Here is a 15200-nt window from a genome sequence, read left to right as displayed (position 1 = left end):
CTACAGAAAAGCTTACTAACAAAGGTTAGAGAGGGGCTTTCTCAGAGGGCTTTTTACAGTTTGTCTATTCCCAATTAGCCGGTTTAGTATACTTAATGAAAGTACTAATTCTTTCATAGGCCGCCCATTCTTAGTATTTGACGTTCAGGTAACAACAGGTAACTTTATTTGGAGTGGAAGCAGAGAGATAACACCAGATGCCAATTGTAGATCCTCTCACACCTGTGGTCACTGCAGCATCTGACTCCACTTTGTCCAAAAGGGATCTATTCCATTCAATTACACATGATCTAGATTAGACTGACAACAAGATACTGCACGGGACATAGCAGAGTTGGTGAAGTTGAGTGGTGATGAGTTTGCTATTTGGATGAATAAAGCAAGTAAAAAGTGTGTTAGATAAAAATTCATTTCAATTCGCTAATCGGGCTAATATGAATCAGGTGAATCGAGTTCTGCTTTTGGAAACTGGGTTAAGAAGGGGTGCACCGTTCCTGGAGGTACTGCAATACCAGGTCAATGCGTGGAGTGGACAGAGCAAGCTCTTTTTCCATCTCCCTGTTCTAAAAATCCATTTAATATATGGTCCCCAGATAGGGGACGTATCAGATATTAAACTGATAAGAACAGATACTACACTTGATCTTAGCCAAAAGGCCGAGAAGCGATAACCAGAATTGGGTTGGGCCTCGAGTGGCACCCTGGCCTATGCCGGACACATCTTAGGGAGAGAGAGCGAGAGGGAGACAAACCCACGCCTACACAAGACATTTTGTCACCCAAGCCAACCCTTGAAAAGGCTGCTTTGCAGAGCAAAAACAAGAAGAATGGTGCGTTTTGCAGCCGCCGCCCACTGCAATGAATCTGAATAACTCCTCCTTTAGGGCGCAAGCAACTCCCCTCCCCCTTGCAGTCTTTCCAATTCACGATACAAAAAGACGGACAGGACAGGTTGCCTGACTTTCCGTCACTGCCACCCTTTGCCATCCTTACCCGTAGAAAGCCCTTTCATCATCCCCAAACCCTAATCTTTTCCCTTTCCTTCCCAGCCCCCAAACCCTGCCCTCTGTACCTTTCTCACCACCCGCTTCCCTTCTCCTGTCATCCCCCTACCACCCGGGAAAAAAAGAGATTGCCCCCTCCTTCCACTAGCCCACCCTCCCACCCAAAGAACAACTTCTTCTGCGCAGCTTGTTTTCTAGGCAGCAGCGCTATTGTGATGTCATCGGGGGGCATTGTGACAAGCCGCCAGTGTTCCGTCTCTTCATGTTGTGCACTGTTCAAACCGAAAATACATCAACAGGCAGGCTACAGAAAAGCTTACTAACAAAGGTTAGAGAGGGGCTTTCTCAGAGGGCTTTTTACAGTTTGTCTATTCCCAATTAGCCGGTTTAGTAAACTTAATGAAAGTACTAATTCTTTCATAGGCCGCCCATTCTTAGTATTTGACGTTCAGGTAACAACAGGTAACTTTATTTGGAGTGGAAGCAGAGAGATAACACCAGATGCCAATTGTAGATCCTCTCACACCTGTGGTCACTGCAGCATCTGACTCCACTTTGTCCAAAAGGGATCTATTCCATTCAATTACACATGATCTAGATTAGACTGACAACAAGATACTGCACGGGACATAGCAGAGTTGGTGAAGTTGAGTGGTGATGAGTTTGCTATTTGGATGAATAAAGCAAGTAAAAAGTGTGTTAGATAAAAATTCATTTCAATTCGCTAATCGGGCTAATATGAATCAGGTGAATCGAGTTCTGCTTTTGGAAACTGGGTTAAGAAGGGGTGCACCGTTCCTGGAGGTACTGCAATACCAGGTCAATGCGTGGAGTGGACAGAGCAAGCTCTTTTTCCATCTCCCTGTTCTAAAAATCCATTTAATATATGGTCCCCAGATAGGGGACGTATCAGATATTAAACTGATAAGAACAGATACTACACTTGATCTTAGCCAAAAGGCCGAGAAGCGATAACCAGAATTGGTTTGGGCCTCGAGTGGCACCCTGGCCTATGCCGGACACATCTTAGGGAGAGAGAGCGAGAGGGAGACAAACCCACGCCTACACAAGACATTTTGTCACCCAAGCCAACCCTTGAAAAGGCTGCTTTGCAGAGCAAAAACAAGAAGAATGGTGCGTTTTGCAGCCGCCGCCCACTGCAATGAATCTGAATAACTCCTCCTTTAGGGCGCAAGCAACTCCCCTCCCCCTTGCAGTCTTTCCAATTCACGATACAAAAAGACGGACAGGACAGGTTGCCTGACTTTCCGTCACTGCCACCCTTTGCCATCCTTACCCGTAGAAAGCCCTTTCATCATCCCCAAACCCTAATCTTTTCCCTTTCCTTCCCAGCCCCCAAACCCTGCCCTCTGTACCTTTCTCACCACCCGCTTCCCTTCTCCTGTCATCCCCCTACCACCCGGGAAAAAAAGAGATTGCCCCCTCCTTCCACTAGCCCACCCTCCCACCCAAAGAACAACTTCTTCTGCGCAGCTTGTTTTCTAGGCAGCAGCGCTATTGTGATGTCATCGGGGGGCATTGTGACAAGCCGCCAGTGTTCCGTCTCTTCATGTTGTGCACTGTTCAAACCGAAAATACATCAACAGGCAGGCTACAGAAAAGCTTACTAACAAAGGTTAGAGAGGGGCTTTCTCAGAGGGCTTTTTACAGTTTGTCTATTCCCAATTAGCCGGTTTAGTATACTTAATGAAAGTACTAATTCTTTCATAGGCCGCCCATTCTTAGTATTTGACGTTCAGGTAACAACAGGTAACTTTATTTGGAGTGGAAGCAGAGAGATAACACCAGATGCCAATTGTAGATCCTCTCACACCTGTGGTCACTGCAGCATCTGACTCCACTTTGTCCAAAAGGGATCTATTCCATTCAATTACACATGATCTAGATTAGACTGACAACAAGATACTGCACGGGACATAGCAGAGTTGGTGAAGTTGAGTGGTGATGAGTTTGCTATTTGGATGAATAAAGCAAGTAAAAAGTGTGTTAGATAAAAATTCATTTCAATTCGCTAATCGGGCTAATATGAATCAGGTGAATCGAGTTCTGCTTTTGGAAACTGGGTTAAGAAGGGGTGCACCGTTCCTGGAGGTACTGCAATACCAGGTCAATGCGTGGAGTGGACAGAGCAAGCTCTTTTTCCATCTCCCTGTTCTAAAAATCCATTTAATATATGGTCCCCAGATAGGGGACGTATCAGATATTAAACTGATAAGAACAGATACTACACTTGATCTTAGCCAAAAGGCCGAGAAGCGATAACCAGAATTGGTTTGGGCCTCGAGTGGCACCCTGGCCTATGCCGGACACATCTTAGGGAGAGAGAGCGAGAGGGAGACAAACCCACGCCTACACAAGACATTTTGTCACCCAAGCCAACCCTTGAAAAGGCTGCTTTGCAGAGCAAAAACAAGAAGAATGGTGCGTTTTGCAGCCGCCGCCCACTGCAATGAATCTGAATAACTCCTCCTTTAGGGCGCAAGCAACTCCCCTCCCCCTTGCAGTCTTTCCAATTCACGATACAAAAAGACGGACAGGACAGGTTGCCTGACTTTCCGTCACTGCCACCCTTTGCCATCCTTACCCGTAGAAAGCCCTTTCATCATCCCCAAACCCTAATCTTTTCCCTTTCCTTCCCAGCCCCCAAACCCTGCCCTCTGTACCTTTCTCACCACCCGCTTCCCTTCTCCTGTCATCCCCCTACCACCCGGGAAAAAAAGAGATTGCCCCCTCCTTCCACTAGCCCACCCTCCCACCCAAAGAACAACTTCTTCTGCGCAGCTTGTTTTCTAGGCAGCAGCGCTATTGTGATGTCATCGGGGGGCATTGTGACAAGCCGCCAGTGTTCCGTCTCTTCATGTTGTGCACTGTTCAAACCGAAAATACATCAACAGGCAGGCTACAGAAAAGCTTACTAACAAAGGTTAGAGAGGGGCTTTCTCAGAGGGCTTTTTACAGTTTGTCTATTCCCAATTAGCCGGTTTAGTATACTTAATGAAAGTACTAATTCTTTCATAGGCCGCCCATTCTTAGTATTTGACGTTCAGGTAACAACAGGTAACTTTATTTGGAGTGGAAGCAGAGAGATAACACCAGATGCCAATTGTAGATCCTCTCACACCTGTGGTCACTGCAGCATCTGACTCCACTTTGTCCAAAAGGGATCTATTCCATTCAATTACACATGATCTAGATTAGACTGACAACAAGATACTGCACGGGACATAGCAGAGTTGGTGAAGTTGAGTGGTGATGAGTTTGCTATTTGGATGAATAAAGCAAGTAAAAAGTGTGTTAGATAAAAATTCATTTCAATTCGCTAATCGGGCTAATATGAATCAGGTGAATCGAGTTCTGCTTTTGGAAACTGGGTTAAGAAGGGGTGCACCGTTCCTGGAGGTACTGCAATACCAGGTCAATGCGTGGAGTGGACAGAGCAAGCTCTTCTTCCATCTCCCTGTTCTAAAAATCCATTTAATATATGGTCCCCAGATAGGGGACGTATCAGATATTAAACTGATAAGAACAGATACTACACTTGATCTTAGCCAAAAGGCCGAGAAGCGATAACCAGAATTGGTTTGGGCCTCGAGTGGCACCCTGGCCTATGCCGGACACATCTTAGGGAGAGAGAGCGAGAGGGAGACAAACCCACGCCTACACAAGACATTTTGTCACCCAAGCCAACCCTTGAAAAGGCTGCTTTGCAGAGCAAAAACAAGAAGAATGGTGCGTTTTGCAGCCGCCGCCCACTGCAATGAATCTGAATAACTCCTCCTTTAGGGCGCAAGCAACTCCCCTCCCCCTTGCAGTCTTTCCAATTCACGATACAAAAAGACGGACAGGACAGGTTGCCTGACTTTCCGTCACTGCCACCCTTTGCCATCCTTACCCGTAGAAAGCCCTTTCATCATCCCCAAACCCTAATCTTTTCCCTTTCCTTCCCAGCCCCCAAACCCTGCCCTCTGTACCTTTCTCACCACCCGCTTCCCTTCTCCTGTCATCCCCCTACCACCCGGGAAAAAAAGAGATTGCCCCCTCCTTCCACTAGCCCACCCTCCCACCCAAAGAACAACTTCTTCTGCGCAGCTTGTTTTCTAGGCAGCAGCGCTATTGTGATGTCATCGGGGGGCATTGTGACAAGCCGCCAGTGTTCCGTCTCTTCATGTTGTGCACTGTTCAAACCGAAAATACATCAACAGGCAGGCTACAGAAAAGCTTACTAACAAAGGTTAGAGAGGGGCTTTCTCAGAGGGCTTTTTACAGTTTGTCTATTCCCAATTAGCCGGTTTAGTATACTTAATGAAAGTACTAATTCTTTCATAGGCCGCCCATTCTTAGTATTTGACGTTCAGGTAACAACAGGTAACTTTATTTGGAGTGGAAGCAGAGAGATAACACCAGATGCCAATTGTAGATCCTCTCACACCTGTGGTCACTGCAGCATCTGACTCCACTTTGTCCAAAAGGGATCTATTCCATTCAATTACACATGATCTAGATTAGACTGACAACAAGATACTGCACGGGACATAGCAGAGTTGGTGAAGTTGAGTGGTGATGAGTTTGCTATTTGGATGAATAAAGCAAGTAAAAAGTGTGTTAGATAAAAATTCATTTCAATTCGCTAATCGGGCTAATATGAATCAGGTGAATCGAGTTCTGCTTTTGGAAACTGGGTTAAGAAGGGGTGCACCGTTCCTGGAGGTACTGCAATACCAGGTCAATGCGTGGAGTGGACAGAGCAAGCTCTTTTTCCATCTCCCTGTTCTAAAAATCCATTTAATATATGGTCCCCAGATAGGGGACGTATCAGATATTAAACTGATAAGAACAGATACTACACTTGATCTTAGCCAAAAGGCCGAGAAGCGATAACCAGAATTGGTTTGGGCCTCGAGTGGCACCCTGGCCTATGCCGGACACATCTTAGGGAGAGAGAGCGAGAGGGAGACAAACCCACGCCTACACAAGACATTTTGTCACCCAAGCCAACCCTTGAAAAGGCTGCTTTGCAGAGCAAAAACAAGAAGAATGGTGCGTTTTGCAGCCGCCGCCCACTGCAATGAATCTGAATAACTCCTCCTTTAGGGCGCAAGCAACTCCCCTCCCCCTTGCAGTCTTTCCAATTCACGATACAAAAAGACGGACAGGACAGGTTGCCTGACTTTCCGTCACTGCCACCCTTTGCCATCCTTACCCGTAGAAAGCCCTTTCATCATCCCCAAACCCTAATCTTTTCCCTTTCCTTCCCAGCCCCCAAACCCTGCCCTCTGTACCTTTCTCACCACCCGCTTCCCTTCTCCTGTCATCCCCCTACCACCCGGGAAAAAAAGAGATTGCCCCCTCCTTCCACTAGCCCACCCTCCCACCCAAAGAACAACTTCTTCTGCGCAGCTTGTTTTCTAGGCAGCAGCGCTATTGTGATGTCATCGGGGGGCATTGTGACAAGCCGCCAGTGTTCCGTCTCTTCATGTTGTGCACTGTTCAAACCGAAAATACATCAACAGGCAGGCTACAGAAAAGCTTACTAACAAAGGTTAGAGAGGGGCTTTCTCAGAGGGCTTTTTACAGTTTGTCTATTCCCAATTAGCCGGTTTAGTATACTTAATGAAAGTACTAATTCTTTCATAGGCCGCCCATTCTTAGTATTTGACGTTCAGGTAACAACAGGTAACTTTATTTGGAGTGGAAGCAGAGAGATAACACCAGATGCCAATTGTAGATCCTCTCACACCTGTGGTCACTGCAGCATCTGACTCCACTTTGTCCAAAAGGGATCTATTCCATTCAATTACACATGATCTAGATTAGACTGACAACAAGATACTGCACGGGACATAGCAGAGTTGGTGAAGTTGAGTGGTGATGAGTTTGCTATTTGGATGAATAAAGCAAGTAAAAAGTGTGTTAGATAAAAATTCATTTCAATTCGCTAATCGGGCTAATATGAATCAGGTGAATCGAGTTCTGCTTTTGGAAACTGGGTTAAGAAGGGGTGCACCGTTCCTGGAGGTACTGCAATACCAGGTCAATGCGTGGAGTGGACAGAGCAAGCTCTTTTTCCATCTCCCTGTTCTAAAAATCCATTTAATATATGGTCCCCAGATAGGGGACGTATCAGATATTAAACTGATAAGAACAGATACTACACTTGATCTTAGCCAAAAGGCCGAGAAGCGATAACCAGAATTGGTTTGGGCCTCGAGTGGCACCCTGGCCTATGCCGGACACATCTTAGGGAGAGAGAGCGAGAGGGAGACAAACCCACGCCTACACAAGACATTTTGTCACCCAAGCCAACCCTTGAAAAGGCTGCTTTGCAGAGCAAAAACAAGAAGAATGGTGCGTTTTGCAGCCGCCGCCCACTGCAATGAATCTGAATAACTCCTCCTTTAGGGCGCAAGCAACTCCCCTCCCCCTTGCAGTCTTTCCAATTCACGATACAAAAAGACGGACAGGACAGGTTGCCTGACTTTCCGTCACTGCCACCCTTTGCCATCCTTACCCGTAGAAAGCCCTTTCATCATCCCCAAACCCTAATCTTTTCCCTTTCCTTCCCAGCCCCCAAACCCTGCCCTCTGTACCTTTCTCACCACCCGCTTCCCTTCTCCTGTCATCCCCCTACCACCCGGGAAAAAAAGAGATTGCCCCCTCCTTCCACTAGCCCACCCTCCCACCCAAAGAACAACTTCTTCTGCGCAGCTTGTTTTCTAGGCAGCAGCGCTATTGTGATGTCATCGGGGGGCATTGTGACAAGCCGCCAGTGTTCCGTCTCTTCATGTTGTGCACTGTTCAAACCGAAAATACATCAACAGGCAGGCTACAGAAAAGCTTACTAACAAAGGTTAGAGAGGGGCTTTCTCAGAGGGCTTTTTACAGTTTGTCTATTCCCAATTAGCCGGTTTAGTATACTTAATGAAAGTACTAATTCTTTCATAGGCCGCCCATTCTTAGTATTTGACGTTCAGGTAACAACAGGTAACTTTATTTGGAGTGGAAGCAGAGAGATAACACCAGATGCCAATTGTAGATCCTCTCACACCTGTGGTCACTGCAGCATCTGACTCCACTTTGTCCAAAAGGGATCTATTCCATTCAATTACACATGATCTAGATTAGACTGACAACAAGATACTGCACGGGACATAGCAGAGTTGGTGAAGTTGAGTGGTGATGAGTTTGCTATTTGGATGAATAAAGCAAGTAAAAAGTGTGTTAGATAAAAATTCATTTCAATTCGCTAATCGGGCTAATATGAATCAGGTGAATCGAGTTCTGCTTTTGGAAACTGGGTTAAGAAGGGGTGCACCGTTCCTGGAGGTACTGCAATACCAGGTCAATGCGTGGAGTGGACAGAGCAAGCTCTTTTTCCATCTCCCTGTTCTAAAAATCCATTTAATATATGGTCCCCAGATAGGGGACGTATCAGATATTAAACTGATAAGAACAGATACTACACTTGATCTTAGCCAAAAGGCCGAGAAGCGATAACCAGAATTGGTTTGGGCCTCGAGTGGCACCCTGGCCTATGCCGGACACATCTTAGGGAGAGAGAGCGAGAGGGAGACAAACCCACGCCTACACAAGACATTTTGTCACCCAAGCCAACCCTTGAAAAGGCTGCTTTGCAGAGCAAAAACAAGAAGAATGGTGCGTTTTGCAGCCGCCGCCCACTGCAATGAATCTGAATAACTCCTCCTTTAGGGCGCAAGCAACTCCCCTCCCCCTTGCAGTCTTTCCAATTCACGATACAAAAAGACGGACAGGACAGGTTGCCTGACTTTCCGTCACTGCCACCCTTTGCCATCCTTACCCGTAGAAAGCCCTTTCATCATCCCCAAACCCTAATCTTTTCCCTTTCCTTCCCAGCCCCCAAACCCTGCCCTCTGTACCTTTCTCACCACCCGCTTCCCTTCTCCTGTCATCCCCCTACCACCCGGGAAAAAAAGAGATTGCCCCCTCCTTCCACTAGCCCACCCTCCCACCCAAAGAACAACTTCTTCTGCGCAGCTTGTTTTCTAGGCAGCAGCGCTATTGTGATGTCATCGGGGGGCATTGTGACAAGCCGCCAGTGTTCCGTCTCTTCATGTTGTGCACTGTTCAAACCGAAAATACATCAACAGGCAGGCTACAGAAAAGCTTACTAACAAAGGTTAGAGAGGGGCTTTCTCAGAGGGCTTTTTACAGTTTGTCTATTCCCAATTAGCCGGTTTAGTATACTTAATGAAAGTACTAATTCTTTCATAGGCCGCCCATTCTTAGTATTTGACGTTCAGGTAACAACAGGTAACTTTATTTGGAGTGGAAGCAGAGAGATAACACCAGATGCCAATTGTAGATCCTCTCACACCTGTGGTCACTGCAGCATCTGACTCCACTTTGTCCAAAAGGGATCTATTCCATTCAATTACACATGATCTAGATTAGACTGACAACAAGATACTGCACGGGACATAGCAGAGTTGGTGAAGTTGAGTGGTGATGAGTTTGCTATTTGGATGAATAAAGCAAGTAAAAAGTGTGTTAGATAAAAATTCATTTCAATTCGCTAATCGGGCTAATATGAATCAGGTGAATCGAGTTCTGCTTTTGGAAACTGGGTTAAGAAGGGGTGCACCGTTCCTGGAGGTACTGCAATACCAGGTCAATGCGTGGAGTGGACAGAGCAAGCTCTTTTTCCATCTCCCTGTTCTAAAAATCCATTTAATATATGGTCCCCAGATAGGGGACGTATCAGATATTAAACTGATAAGAACAGATACTACACTTGATCTTAGCCAAAAGGCCGAGAAGCGATAACCAGAATTGGTTTGGGCCTCGAGTGGCACCCTGGCCTATGCCGGACACATCTTAGGGAGAGAGAGCGAGAGGGAGACAAACCCACGCCTACACAAGACATTTTGTCACCCAAGCCAACCCTTGAAAAGGCTGCTTTGCAGAGCAAAAACAAGAAGAATGGTGCGTTTTGCAGCCGCCGCCCACTGCAATGAATCTGAATAACTCCTCCTTTAGGGCGCAAGCAACTCCCCTCCCCCTTGCAGTCTTTCCAATTCACGATACAAAAAGACGGACAGGACAGGTTGCCTGACTTTCCGTCACTGCCACCCTTTGCCATCCTTACCCGTAGAAAGCCCTTTCATCATCCCCAAACCCTAATCTTTTCCCTTTCCTTCCCAGCCCCCAAACCCTGCCCTCTGTACCTTTCTCACCACCCGCTTCCCTTCTCCTGTCATCCCCCTACCACCCGGGAAAAAAAGAGATTGCCCCCTCCTTCCACTAGCCCACCCTCCCACCCAAAGAACAACTTCTTCTGCGCAGCTTGTTTTCTAGGCAGCAGCGCTATTGTGATGTCATCGGGGGGCATTGTGACAAGCCGCCAGTGTTCCGTCTCTTCATGTTGTGCACTGTTCAAACCGAAAATACATCAACAGGCAGGCTACAGAAAAGCTTACTAACAAAGGTTAGAGAGGGGCTTTCTCAGAGGGCTTTTTACAGTTTGTCTATTCCCAATTAGCCGGTTTAGTATACTTAATGAAAGTACTAATTCTTTCATAGGCCGCCCATTCTTAGTATTTGACGTTCAGGTAACAACAGGTAACTTTATTTGGAGTGGAAGCAGAGAGATAACACCAGATGCCAATTGTAGATCCTCTCACACCTGTGGTCACTGCAGCATCTGACTCCACTTTGTCCAAAAGGGATCTATTCCATTCAATTACACATGATCTAGATTAGACTGACAACAAGATACTGCACGGGACATAGCAGAGTTGGTGAAGTTGAGTGGTGATGAGTTTGCTATTTGGATGAATAAAGCAAGTAAAAAGTGTGTTAGATAAAAATTCATTTCAATTCGCTAATCGGGCTAATATGAATCAGGTGAATCGAGTTCTGCTTTTGGAAACTGGGTTAAGAAGGGGTGCACCGTTCCTGGAGGTACTGCAATACCAGGTCAATGCGTGGAGTGGACAGAGCAAGCTCTTTTTCCATCTCCCTGTTCTAAAAATCCATTTAATATATGGTCCCCAGATAGGGGACGTATCAGATATTAAACTGATAAGAACAGATACTACACTTGATTTTAGCCAAAAGGCCGAGAAGCGATAACCAGAATTGGTTTGGGCCTCGAGTGGCACCCTGGCCTATGCCGGACACATCTTAGGGAGAGAGAGCGAGAGGGAGACAAACCCACGCCTACACAAGACATTTTGTCACCCAAGCCAACCCTTGAAAAGGCTGCTTTGCAGAGCAAAAACAAGAAGAATGGTGCGTTTTGCAGCCGCCGCCCACTGCAATGAATCTGAATAACTCCTCCTTTAGGGCGCAAGCAACTCCCCTCCCCCTTGCAGTCTTTCCAATTCACGATACAAAAAGACGGACAGGACAGGTTGCCTGACTTTCCGTCACTGCCACCCTTTGCCATCCTTACCCGTAGAAAGCCCTTTCATCATCCCCAAACCCTAATCTTTTCCCTTTCCTTCCCAGCCCCCAAACCCTGCCCTCTGTACCTTTCTCACCACCCGCTTCCCTTCTCCTGTCATCCCCCTACCACCCGGGAAAAAAAGAGATTGCCCCCTCCTTCCACTAGCCCACCCTCCCACCCAAAGAACAACTTCTTCTGCGCAGCTTGTTTTCTAGGCAGCAGCGCTATTGTGATGTCATCGGGGGGCATTGTGACAAGCCGCCAGTGTTCCGTCTCTTCATGTTGTGCACTGTTCAAACCGAAAATACATCAACAGGCAGGCTACAGAAAAGCTTACTAACAAAGGTTAGAGAGGGGCTTTCTGAGAGGGCTTTTTACAGTTTGTCTATTCCCAATTAGCCGGTTTAGTATACTTAATGAAAGTACTAATTCTTTCATAGGCCGCCCATTCTTAGTATTTGACGTTCAGGTAACAACAGGTAACTTTATTTGGAGTGGAAGCAGAGAGATAACACCAGATGCCAATTGTAGATCCTCTCACACCTGTGGTCACTGCAGCATCTGACTCCACTTTGTCCAAAAGGGATCTATTCCATTCAATTACACATGATCTAGATTAGACTGACAACAAGATACTGCACGGGACATAGCAGAGTTGGTGAAGTTGAGTGGTGATGAGTTTGCTATTTGGATGAATAAAGCAAGTAAAAAGTGTGTTAGATAAAAATTCATTTCAATTCGCTAATCGGGCTAATATGAATCAGGTGAATCGAGTTCTGCTTTTGGAAACTGGGTTAAGAAGGGGTGCACCGTTCCTGGAGGTACTGCAATACCAGGTCAATGCGTGGAGTGGACAGAGCAAGCTCTTTTTCCATCTCCCTGTTCTAAAAATCCATTTAATATATGGTCCCCAGATAGGGGACGTATCAGATATTAAACTGATAAGAACAGATACTACACTTGATCTTAGCCAAAAGGCCGAGAAGCGATAACCAGAATTGGTTTGGGCCTCGAGTGGCACCCTGGCCTATGCCGGACACATCTTAGGGAGAGAGAGCGAGAGGGAGACAAACCCACGCCTACACAAGACATTTTGTCACCCAAGCCAACCCTTGAAAAGGCTGCTTTGCAGAGCAAAAACAAGAAGAATGGTGCGTTTTGCAGCCGCCGCCCACTGCAATGAATCTGAATAACTCCTCCTTTAGGGCGCAAGCAACTCCCCTCCCCCTTGCAGTCTTTCCAATTCACGATACAAAAAGACGGACAGGACAGGTTGCCTGACTTTCCGTCACTGCCACCCTTTGCCATCCTTACCCGTAGAAAGCCCTTTCATCATCCCCAAACCCTAATCTTTTCCCTTTCCTTCCCAGCCCCCAAACCCTGCCCTCTGTACCTTTCTCACCACCCGCTTCCCTTCTCCTGTCATCCCCCTACCACCCGGGAAAAAAAGAGATTGCCCCCTCCTTCCACTAGCCCACCCTCCCACCCAAAGAACAACTTCTTCTGCGCAGCTTGTTTTCTAGGCAGCAGCGCTATTGTGATGTCATCGGGGGGCATTGTGACAAGCCGCCAGTGTTCCGTCTCTTCATGTTGTGCACTGTTCAAACCGAAAATACATCAACAGGCAGGCTACAGAAAAGCTTACTAACAAAGGTTAGAGAGGGGCTTTCTCAGAGGGCTTTTTACAGTTTGTCTATTCCCAATTAGCCGGTTTAGTATACTTAATGAAAGTACTAATTCTTTCATAAGCCGCCCATTCTTAGTATTTGACGTTCAGGTAACAACAGGTAACTTTATTTGGAGTGGAAGCAGAGAGATAACACCAGATGCCAATTGTAGATCCTCTCACACCTGTGGTCACTGCAGCATCTGACTCCACTTTGTCCAAAAGGGATCTATTCCATTCAATTACACATGATCTAGATTAGACTGACAACAAGATACTGCACGGGACATAGCAGAGTTGGTGAAGTTGAGTGGTGATGAGTTTGCTATTTGGATGAATAAAGCAAGTAAAAAGTGTGTTAGATAAAAATTCATTTCAATTCGCTAATCGGGCTAATATGAATCAGGTGAATCGAGTTCTGCTTTTGGAAACTGGGTTAAGAAGGGGTGCACCGTTCCTGGAGGTACTGCAATACCAGGTCAATGCGTGGAGTGGACAGAGCAAGCTCTTTTTCCATCTCCCTGTTCTAAAAATCCATTTAATATATGGTCCCCAGATAGGGGACGTATCAGATATTAAACTGATAAGAACAGATACTACACTTGATCTTAGCCAAAAGGCCGAGAAGCGATAACCAGAATTGGTTTGGGCCTCGAGTGGCACCCTGGCCTATGCCGGACACATCTTAGGGAGAGAGAGCGAGAGGGAGACAAACCCACGCCTACACAAGACATTTTGTCACCCAAGCCAACCCTTGAAAAGGCTGCTTTGCAGAGCAAAAACAAGAAGAATGGTGCGTTTTGCAGCCGCCGCCCACTGCAATGAATCTGAATAACTCCTCCTTTAGGGCGCAAGCAACTCCCCTCCCCCTTGCAGTCTTTCCAATTCACGATACAAAAAGACGGACAGGACAGGTTGCCTGACTTTCCGTCACTGCCACCCTTTGCCATCCTTACCCGTAGAAAGCCCTTTCATCATCCCCAAACCCTAATCTTTTCCCTTTCCTTCCCAGCCCCCAAACCCTGCCCTCTGTACCTTTCTCACCACCCGCTTCCCTTCTCCTGTCATCCCCCTACCACCCGGGAAAAAAAGAGATTGCCCCCTCCTTCCACTAGCCCACCCTCCCACCCAAAGAACAACTTCTTCTGCGCAGCTTGTTTTCTAGGCAGCAGCGCTATTGTGATGTCATCGGGGGGCATTGTGACAAGCCGCCAGTGTTCCGTCTCTTCATGTTGTGCACTGTTCAAACCGAAAATACATCAACAGGCAGGCTACAGAAAAGCTTACTAACAAAGGTTAGAGAGGGGCTTTCTCAGAGGGCTTTTTACAGTTTGTCTATTCCCAATTAGCCGGTTTAGTATACTTAATGAAAGTACTAATTCTTTCATAGGCCGCCCATTCTTAGTATTTGACGTTCAGGTAACAACAGGTAACTTTATTTGGAGTGGAAGCAGAGAGATAACACCAGATGCCAATTGTAGATCCTCTCACACCTGTGGTCACTGCAGCATCTGACTCCACTTTGTCCAAAAGGGATCTATTCCATTCAATTACACATGATCTAGATTAGACTGACAACAAGATACTGCACGGGACATAGCAGAGTTGGTGAAGTTGAGTGGTGATGAGTTTGCTATTTGGATGAATAAAGCAAGTAAAAAGTGTGTTAGATAAAAATTCATTTCAATTCGCTAATCGGGCTAATATGAATCAGGTGAATCGAGTTCTGCTTTTGGAAACTGGGTTAAGAAGGGGTGCACCGTTCCTGGAGGTACTGCAATACCAGGTCAATGCGTGGAGTGGACAGAGCAAGCTCTTTTTCCATCTCCCTGTTCTAAAAATCCATTTAATATATGGTCCCCAGATAGGGGACGTATCAGATATTAAACTGATAAGAACAGATTTTTTTTTTTTTTTTTTTTGAAGGATGAGTTTGAAAATAAAAAAGTGACCGCCTCTCGTTGCCCAGGTAACTGTCCGTCACAAGAGGGCTATGACATCCTACGATGCACACTCCCCCAAGGCCAGCAGTTGTGCAATACCCTGGCACCTTCCAGCACCAACCAAGGTAGTACCCTCCCAA

The 15200-nt window shown here is 46.5% G+C and overlaps 12 non-coding genes across 12 annotated transcripts; all 12 read right to left on the bottom strand.

Annotated features, from left to right (window-relative positions):
• Nucleotides 1–478: 478 nt before the first annotated feature.
• LOC142266419 (U2 spliceosomal RNA) lies at nucleotides 479–669 on the bottom strand. Its single transcript, XR_012732509.1, has one exon. It is a non-coding gene; the product is annotated as a U2 spliceosomal RNA (small nuclear RNA).
• A 1117-nt stretch (nucleotides 670–1786) lies between these two features.
• LOC142266418 (U2 spliceosomal RNA) lies at nucleotides 1787–1977 on the bottom strand. The gene has a single exon (XR_012732508.1). It is a non-coding gene; the product is annotated as a U2 spliceosomal RNA (small nuclear RNA).
• Nucleotides 1978–3094: 1117 nt separating this feature from the next.
• LOC142266417 (U2 spliceosomal RNA) lies at nucleotides 3095–3285 on the bottom strand. Its single transcript, XR_012732507.1, has one exon. It is a non-coding gene; the product is annotated as a U2 spliceosomal RNA (small nuclear RNA).
• A 1117-nt stretch (nucleotides 3286–4402) lies between these two features.
• On the bottom strand, nucleotides 4403–4593 carry LOC142266395 (U2 spliceosomal RNA). Its single transcript, XR_012732491.1, has one exon. It is a non-coding gene; the product is annotated as a U2 spliceosomal RNA (small nuclear RNA).
• A 1117-nt stretch (nucleotides 4594–5710) lies between these two features.
• Nucleotides 5711–5901, bottom strand: LOC142266415 (U2 spliceosomal RNA). Its single transcript, XR_012732505.1, has one exon. It is a non-coding gene; the product is annotated as a U2 spliceosomal RNA (small nuclear RNA).
• Nucleotides 5902–7018: 1117 nt separating this feature from the next.
• On the bottom strand, nucleotides 7019–7209 carry LOC142266414 (U2 spliceosomal RNA). The gene has a single exon (XR_012732504.1). It is a non-coding gene; the product is annotated as a U2 spliceosomal RNA (small nuclear RNA).
• A 1117-nt stretch (nucleotides 7210–8326) lies between these two features.
• Nucleotides 8327–8517, bottom strand: LOC142266412 (U2 spliceosomal RNA). The gene has a single exon (XR_012732503.1). It is a non-coding gene; the product is annotated as a U2 spliceosomal RNA (small nuclear RNA).
• A 1117-nt stretch (nucleotides 8518–9634) lies between these two features.
• On the bottom strand, nucleotides 9635–9825 carry LOC142266411 (U2 spliceosomal RNA). Its single transcript, XR_012732502.1, has one exon. It is a non-coding gene; the product is annotated as a U2 spliceosomal RNA (small nuclear RNA).
• A 1117-nt stretch (nucleotides 9826–10942) lies between these two features.
• LOC142266398 (U2 spliceosomal RNA) lies at nucleotides 10943–11133 on the bottom strand. Its single transcript, XR_012732494.1, has one exon. It is a non-coding gene; the product is annotated as a U2 spliceosomal RNA (small nuclear RNA).
• A 1117-nt stretch (nucleotides 11134–12250) lies between these two features.
• On the bottom strand, nucleotides 12251–12441 carry LOC142266410 (U2 spliceosomal RNA). Its single transcript, XR_012732501.1, has one exon. It is a non-coding gene; the product is annotated as a U2 spliceosomal RNA (small nuclear RNA).
• A 1117-nt stretch (nucleotides 12442–13558) lies between these two features.
• Nucleotides 13559–13749, bottom strand: LOC142266399 (U2 spliceosomal RNA). The gene has a single exon (XR_012732495.1). It is a non-coding gene; the product is annotated as a U2 spliceosomal RNA (small nuclear RNA).
• A 1117-nt stretch (nucleotides 13750–14866) lies between these two features.
• Nucleotides 14867–15062, bottom strand: LOC142266407 (U2 spliceosomal RNA). The gene has a single exon (XR_012732500.1). It is a non-coding gene; the product is annotated as a U2 spliceosomal RNA (small nuclear RNA).
• Nucleotides 15063–15200: the final 138 nt, after the last annotated feature.

The sequence above is a fragment of the Anomaloglossus baeobatrachus genome, unplaced genomic scaffold, assembly GCF_048569485.1.
Source record: "Anomaloglossus baeobatrachus isolate aAnoBae1 unplaced genomic scaffold, aAnoBae1.hap1 Scaffold_2842, whole genome shotgun sequence".
Lineage (NCBI taxonomy): Eukaryota > Metazoa > Chordata > Amphibia > Anura > Aromobatidae > Anomaloglossus > Anomaloglossus baeobatrachus.
The sequence above is the reverse complement of the archived record's forward strand: the minus strand, read 5'-3'. Positions and strand labels throughout refer to the sequence as shown.